The following is a 6,730-nucleotide window of genomic DNA, read 5'->3' as shown; positions in this document are numbered from 1 at the left end:
TTAAACAGACTAGACCATTACACACACACACTCTCTCTCTCTCCAACACACACACACAGGCCAGACACACTCTCACTCTCTCTCTCCAACACACACATTTGAAAATTAATCTGCCAATGGGGCGAGCAAAATAACTGAGTTCTTGACTTTGACATGAGGATTCCTCTTCCTCCAGAGTCAGGTTATTCTGCTGTTTAAGGTGAATCTCTCCTCATTCTGACTCATGCTGTGCTGCTCTAGAAGAGTGTGTGGATATCTGCTCTAGAAACAAGAGGAACTCTGAGTAGGAAAGCTGTGGTTTGCAGTGTGTCCTTAACCATAATGATAACAGTCCAATAATAAAAGTGCACAACCTGACTGTGGAGAATCAAACTCCAGTGGGAATAACGGAGAGGCAGATATTGAGTGTACAGATGAACATGTAGAGGCATGTCTGTGTGTTCCTGATGATGATGGTGATGATGATGTGTTTATAGAGCAAATGCGCCACCTGCTGGAGGAGCAGAAGACTGACCCACACCTCCAGTCATTCCTGCATTATTATTGGTTTAGAAATAATTTAACAATGAAAGGGCATCACGGTGGCTCAGTGGTGTCGCACTGTGGCCTCACAGCACTCAGGTCTCTGGTTTGAGTCTCGGCTGGGTCAGTTGGTGTTTCTGTGTGGAGTTTGCATGTTCTCCCCGTGTTGGCGTGGGTTTCCTCCGGGTGCTCTGGTTTCCTCCACAGTCCAAACACATGCGCTATAGGGGAACTGATCAACTACATTGACCGTAGTGTATGAGTGTGTGTGATTGTGTGTGTATGGGTGTTTCCCAGTACTGGGTTGCAGCTGGAAGGGCATCCACTGTGTAAAACATATGCTGGAATAGTTGGCGGTTCATTCCGCTGTGGTGACCCCTGATGAATAAATGGACTAAGCTGAAGGTATGAATGAATGAATAAATGAATGCTGTTCTTTCTGAACTCTGTGATGTTTGGGATGGTGATGTCTGCTGTTTGCCACTAGAGGGCAGCGCTGATAACATATCCAGCCTGGATGTGGGAATATTACAGCTGTAAGCTCTGCACAACACTGTCAGCTGACATGGATTAACCCCTACACCCCCAAAAACTGTTATAGTATTATTTGATGTTTTGATTATCTTATAATACTTTATTTATCTATTTCCCAGTGCTGGGTTGCAGCTGGAAGGGTGTCCACTGTTTAAAGCATATGCTGGAATAGTTGGCGGTTCATTCACCTCTGATGAATAAAGGCACTAATGCAGAAGAAAATGAATGAATATTTGTCTATATATTCATGTTATTATTTAAATATATAATTTTTTTTGTCTGTGAGTGTGTGTGTGTGTGTGTGTGTCTCTATGAGTGTTTGTTGTGAGTGTGTCTGTGTGTATGTGAGAGAAGCATGTGCATCTCTATGAGTGTGTCTGTGAGAGTGTGTGCATAAGAGAAACAAAGTGTGTGTCTTTGTGAGTATGGTGTGTTGTCTGTAAGTGTGTGTCTCAGTGGATGTGATAGTATGACTGTCTACATTTCCAGCATGCTCTTAAACACTTCACACTCAGCTGATGATGATGAAGATGATGAAGATGATGTGATTTACTGATGAACTGATTTATATACAGTGAAGACCCAGAACAGCGGCTCTTTATTCCCCCGCCTCAGTGTTTGAGGACTGTGTGTGTGTGTGTGTGTGTCTGCTGAACATCCCAGCAGCCGAACAAACACAGCCGGACACAGAGAGAGAAACCTTTCACACACAGACACACACACACACTCGCCCACAATACACGCCTTTCATGACTGACATTTCACACACATTAATAATACATGCAGAGCTGCGGACAGAGACAATGAGCTGCAGACTTATCAGTGTGTGTGTGTGTGTGTGTGTGTGTGTGTGTGCATGAGTGTACTTGTGTTTAGACAGTTCAGAGTGTTTGTGCGTGAGTCTGGGTGTGTATTGTGAAGAGTGTGTGTGTACATGTATGTGCCTGTTCAGTTTGTGTTTACATTTTTCAGAGTGTGTGTGTGTGTCTGTGTGTGTGTGTGTGTCTCTGTAAGTGTGCGTCTCTGTGAGTGTGTGTTGTGTATGTAAAGTTTGGTGTGACTGTGTGTGTTTTGCATGTGTTTCTGTGAGTGTGTTTACAGATTTCAGAGTGACTGTGTGTCTGTAAGTGTGTGTGTGTGTAAATGTATGTCTCTGTGAGTGTGTGTTAACAGATTTTAGAGTGACTGTGTGTGTGTGTGTATCTCTGTAAGTGTGTGTGTGTGTGTGTGTGTGGGTTGTGGTCAGTAAATGTATCTGGAGGAAGTGAGGGCAGTGCTGGTTAACTCTGCTAACACACACACACTGATGTGTTGCAGTGACCGACACACTCTGATGTCTGAACACCACTGAAACACACTTTAACAGTGCGCTGGGTGTGTGAGATCAATAATAATCCATGTTCCTCCATTACAGGTCATTAGAGTGACACTTGATGGAGGTTTCGTGATCATTAGTGAATCTGACAGTAAACAAACACATGAGAATGCTCATCAGCCAATCAGAGTGAAGCGCTCAGCACACCTGTGGTGTCGTCATGCTTCAGTATCATAGAAACAGCAGAGACAGAGCGCGAGGACTTTCAGCAGCTCATCCATTCATATTGCTTCAGCTTAGTCTCTTATTCATCAGGGGTCGCCACAGTGGAATGAACCGCCAACTATTCAAGCATATGTTTAACACAGCGGATGCCCTATCAGCTGCAACCCAGTACTGGGAAACACCCATTCACACACTACGGCCAGTGTAGTTGATCAGTTCCTCTATAGCGCATGTGTTTGACTGTGGGGGAAACCAGAGCACCCGGAGGAAACCCACACCAACACGGGGAGAACATGCAAACTCCACACAGAAACACCAACTGACCCAGCCGAGACTCAAACCAGAGACCTGAGTGCTGTGAGGCCACAGTGTGACACCACTGAGCCACCGTGCCGCCATAGATGAGTTAAAATAAAGTTATTGTAATGTTAGTAACAGTATGAGTCTTATTTATCTGTGATGTAGTGTCTCTAAAACTTCCACATGTTGGAGATTCACACCTGATGTGGACATGTAAAGCTTGCAGTTTGTCACTAAATCCATCATCATTTGTTTTGTCTCCTCATACTTCAGTTTCTCATCATCTTCTGACCAATCAAATGCTCTCTAGTATCTGACATGCCCGGCCCCTTTCTTCTCATTGGCTGTTCATTTGAAGTTTTCTCTGACTGATTTATAAGTAGGGGAGGAGCTACTCTATGCCACGCCCTCTCTTGTTAAGATCCAACCCTGAATAAAGCACATTTAAGAGCACTTGACGGAAGCTTTAAAGGCTCATTAGTGAGGTGAAGAGTGAGGAGAGGAGCTGAAAGCCTCATGAACACACATTAGACTGTAATTAGTGGAGAGAAGCTGAGTGTTTCCTGATCTCACTCTCAGTGCTGATAATGGAGACGTCGATAGTGAAGAAGCTGAGTGCTGATGACCGACAGCACACTGACAAACTGCACCATCACTAGCTGGGTTTCCATCCAAACATGCTAATTTATGTGGAAAACTGTAACGCTGCATGAATCATCAGTGAATACAGCAGCGATTCCAGTCCCCGAGACAGCACAGAGCAGAGCAGCTCCTGCTGAACATGCACAGATATCACTGAGAGAAGCGGAGTCTGCTGCGCTCCACTGTGATGTTTGTTCTCCTCTAATAAATGAGCTGCGCCTCAGAAGACCAAGACCAAACGCAGTGAATGTGGAGGCTTTGAACGGGAAAAAGAAGATGTTTTGAAGAATGCTGAAAACCTGTAACCATTGACTTCCATTTGTTTTTCTTACTATGGAAGTCAATGGTTACCGATGTTCTTTCAGCGTTCTTCAGGACATCTTCTTCAGTGTTCAACAGACGAGAGAAACTCAAACCGGTTTGGAAGCATGTGAGGGAGAGTGAATCGTGTGCACACTGAAATCTTTGTGTGAACTAACCCTTTGAGTCCGCTAGTTTGATAGACACAAACACAGGCTTTATGTGTGAGAGAGAAAGAGACGGTCTAATTTCAGCAGGGCGTTTGATTACACAGTGGCGTGGAGAACTCCAACACAAAGTCATCCAGTCTAATTTAAGGCAGATATTCAGCTCAGCCGTATCAGCTTACTCTGCTGGAGAGATTCTCTCTCTCTCTCTCTCTCTCTCTCTCTCTCTCTCTCTCTCTCTTACACACACACACACACACACACACACACACACACACACACACACCTGTCACTCATGTCTTTAATGAACAAAGACCTGTCAAAGGAAGAAAATGTATTAATTTATTGGTGAAATTACACTCGGCATTTTAAAATGTATAGTTTGTATTTAGGCATTACGGTGGCTCAGTGGTGTCACGCCCATATACACAAAAATAAGTGACTCATTTGAGTGTGTATGGGTGTTTCCCAGTGATGGGTTGCAGCTGGAAGGGCATCCATTGCACAAAACATATGCTGGATAAGTTGGCGGTTCATTCTGCTGTGGCGACCCCAGATTAATAAAGGGACTAAGCTGAAAATAAAATGAATGAGTTTGTATTGATTTACAGGGAGAGTTCACTCAACAATTCTGTCCTCATTTCCTCATTAGCAACTGTAGAATCACCACAACAGATCAATTACTGTACATGTTTCCATAGCAACTGTAGAATCACAACAACAGATCAATTACTGTAGTTGAGTTACCATAGCAACTGTAGAATCACCACAACAGATCAGTTACTGTAGTTGTGTTACCATAGCAACTGTAGAATCACCACAACAGATCAATTACTGAAGTTGTTTCTATAGCAACTGTAGAATAACCACAACAGATCAATTACTGTAGTTGTTGTGTTACCATAGCAACTGTAGAATCACCACAGCAGATCAATTACTGTAGCTGTTGAGTTACCATAGCAACTGTAGAATCACCACAACAGATCAATAACTGTAGTTGTTGTGTTACCATAGCAACTGTAGAATCACCACAACAGATCAATTACTGTAGTTGTTGTGTTACCATAGCAACTGTAGAATCACCACAGCAGATCAATTACTGTAGTTGTTGAGTTACCATAGCAACTGTAGAATCACCACAGTAGATGATAAACACTTTTCTGCCGTATGGACCAATCACACTACAGTAGGCTATTTTCTATAAATGACTGTGGTATTTTCTTGTCTGGATGATCATCATCATTGTCTTCTCTACTGATTACAGAATCAACTGTGAGCATTTCGGGGTGTTCAGCTTGAGATTTCTGGTGTTGTGCCGTTTGTAATGGTCAGTGTGAATGTGCTCTCGTCAGTCTCCATTACTGAGCTGATTCAGCACTCAATGCAGATTACAATGAGTTTCAGTGTGAGTCTGGCCTGCTCTGCTTGTTTGTACTTGCTGGTTATTTTGTGGATTTCAGAGCCGCTGACACTCAGGAATCCTGACGGATGAACAGAGAAAGCATGCACACACACACACACACATGCACTCGCATGCGCGTACACATACCAGCCCTCCAGCCTAACCGCTTCACTATCTGATGTACCTGATCAGATGCAGAGAAAATAAATACATCATGAAAATAAAGGTTTATAAATCTGAGCTCGGGCAGCACGGTGGCTCAGTGGATAGCACAATCGCCTCACAGAAGGTTGCTGGTTCAAGCCCCAACTGGGTCAGTTGGTGTTTCTGTGTGGAGTTTGCATGTTCTCCCCGTGTTGGTGTGGGTTTCCTCCGGGTGCTCCGGTTTCCCCCACAGTCCAAACACATGCGCTATAGGGGAACTGATCAACTACACTGGCCGTAGTGGATGAGTGTGAATGAGCATGTATGGGTGTTTCCCAGTACTGGGTTGCAGCTGGAAGGGCATCCGCTGTGTAAAACATATGCTGGAATAGTTGACGGTTCATTCCGCCGTGGTGCACCCTGATATATAAGGGACTAAGGAAAATGAATGAATGAATGTGTTCTGGTTTAGAAGTCAAGGTGTTGTGAACTGGTGTAGATTGGATCTGTATTGTTTTCGATTACTCAGATGTTCCTCACACTAATACAGTCGAGGCCTTTATGAAGCAGTCACGCACAGCTCTTGTAAGAAGCCCTCTCCTGAGCCTTTCTGTATTTAGTTTTTGTTCAGAGTGTGTATAAGGAAGTTTCCTCCCAGAAGCTCAGGTCCTGATAGAGAAGGAGTGTGTGTTCATTCATAAATCCCTCACGGAGCGTGGAGCGAACACACTGCCAACTCAAGCAGACAGACTTTAATTAAAGAGATAAAACATCCATTAGAGTTCTGCAGCGCACAGAGAAGAGTTTCTGAAGGTCAGAGGTCAAACGCAGAGAAGATGCAGAGGACAAACTCCAGTCAGTCCTGAAGACTGAAACACAAACCCGAGTCTGAATGTGACCAATCACAGACACACGTCTACATGTCAGCAGCATCTCCTGATTCCCGGCTCACACTCACACTCTTTAAGAAACACTCCTCAGGCTCCTCTGTGAAGGTGTGTTTGCGGCCTGTACAGCTACTGTATACTGTAAAAGTGTGTGTGCTGATCCAGGATCAGTGTTCTGCTCGCGCCGTATGAGAAGAGCTGAATTGATCTTGGCTGTGATTCTGTGTCCGGCTGCACTTTCTCCTGCCAAAAACTTACTTTGTGATAATGAAGGATGTGCTGGGGCATTTCA

General features: G+C 44.1%; 1 protein-coding gene across 1 annotated transcript in view; it reads right to left on the bottom strand.

Moving 5' to 3' along the window:
* The window catches only part of shank2a (SH3 and multiple ankyrin repeat domains 2a), a 71,330-nt gene that overhangs the window by 63,793 nt on the left and 807 nt on the right, over positions 1–6,730 (bottom strand). The gene's annotated exons all lie outside the window — the stretch shown is intronic.

The sequence above is a fragment of the Danio rerio genome, chromosome 18 (genome assembly GCF_052040795.2).
Source record: "Danio rerio strain M-AB ecotype USA chromosome 18, GRCz13ab, whole genome shotgun sequence".
NCBI lineage: Eukaryota > Metazoa > Chordata > Actinopteri > Cypriniformes > Danionidae > Danio > Danio rerio.
Note: the sequence above shows the minus strand (reverse complement) of the source record. Positions and strands in the feature narration are given on the sequence as shown.